The sequence below is a fragment of the Alexandromys fortis genome, unplaced genomic scaffold, assembly GCF_014885135.2.
Source record: "Alexandromys fortis isolate MF-2015 unplaced genomic scaffold, M_Fortis_MF-2015_v1.1 scaffold_114, whole genome shotgun sequence".
Classification (NCBI taxonomy): Eukaryota; Metazoa; Chordata; class Mammalia; order Rodentia; family Cricetidae; genus Alexandromys; species Alexandromys fortis.
In genome coordinates, this window is record NW_026068046.1 from 3,995,721 (window position 1) to 3,997,223 (window position 1,503).

Genomic DNA, 1,503 nt, shown 5'->3' on the forward strand with positions numbered 1-1,503 from the left:
TTCATTGCTCTCTTTCAAGTTCATGGCCTCTTTTTAAAATGAATTGTTGTTACATACATTAATATTTCTAAATATATAAATCCAATTTACTCAGTTGATGTACTTGTATGTATGTTTTCATGGCTGACTGCTGGCTTTGTAGTAAAATAAATATGAAACTAAAACTTATCAGGCAATTGGGCACTTCCATTTCTTTGGGCACTGTTATTATTTTTATTGGAAGTATTCCACTTTTCATCATTTATTTAACAAAATCATTTCAGCTTTTCAAATGTTCGAGCTCTTTTATTTAACATTTGAAGAAAGCCCTTAATTACATGATCCAGTATTTTTCTCAGAGCTGTCTGCATGTCTTTGTTCTTTAAACTGTAAATGATGGGGTTGAACAGAGGTGTCAGAACAGTGTATGTCACTGCCATCAGTGTGTCATCTCTGAAGGTGTCATGATTCTTGGGCCTCAGATAGACAAAGCAAGCAAATCCGTGATGTATGAACACCACAGTGAAGTGGGAGAGCAAGTTGATAAGGTCTTATACCTTTCTTTGGCAGAGGGCATCTTCACAACTATGGGCACAATGAAGACATAAGAAATCATAATCAAAATAAAGCTGCCCACCAACACAAACACAGTTAATGCAAAGAGAATTGTTTTCTGAAGAAAAGTGCAGTTACAGGCAAGGGCAACCACCACAGGTGCAATGTCACAAAAAAAGTGCTGAATGATGTTGGAGTTACAAAAAGACAAGTTGAATATTATGATGACAATGTACAGAGAAACTGAGAAACCAACCACCCCAGAGGCCATGAGAAGCTGGAAACAGTTCTTTCTAGTCATAAAGATGGGATAATGCAGGAGCTTATAGATAGCAGTGTAACGATCATAGGACATAGCAGACAAAATGAAACAGTTGTTGGCTGCCAATGAAAAGAAGAAAAACATCTGTGTGGCATACTCATGGAGAGAAATGCCCTTGTTCTCTGGTAACAAGTCCACCAACAACCAGGTTAAGATCACCATAGTGGTGCAGGTTTCTGAAAATGATAGAGCAAAGAGGAAAAAGTACATAGGGGTATGAAGGTTGTGGTTGAGCTTGATGGTCACCATAATAGATGCATTTGCTAGGAGAATGGTCACATGGTATAGTAGAATCACAGCAAAGAGTAAACTCTGCAGTTCTGGGAAACTGGAAAAATCCCCACAGAAGGAAGATTGTCACTGTGGTGTGATTGTCCATTCTCCTGGTGTTAGCTATTTTATCCAAGAGGTTAATAAGTACTTGTTGTCAAGACTGAGATGAATGATTAAGTGTTGATATCAGCTGGTCTTCAATCAAGGCTTCCAGTTCAGTGGTCAAGGAAGGTTATAGTGAGAGAGCCTGTAGAGGGTCAATTAAATACCTGCGACTGCATTCAGTGTCAGAAACTAACATCACAAGAAGAGTGATTCTAAATTGACAATTTGTAAATTATGTGTATTTGTAAACATTGTATAACAGTCCCCTC

General features: G+C 37.9%; 1 pseudogene; it reads right to left on the reverse strand.

The window, feature by feature from the left end:
- Positions 1–254: 254 nt before the first annotated feature.
- LOC126486582 (olfactory receptor 10T2-like) lies at positions 255–1,235 on the reverse strand (annotated as a pseudogene).
- Positions 1,236–1,503: the final 268 nt, after the last annotated feature.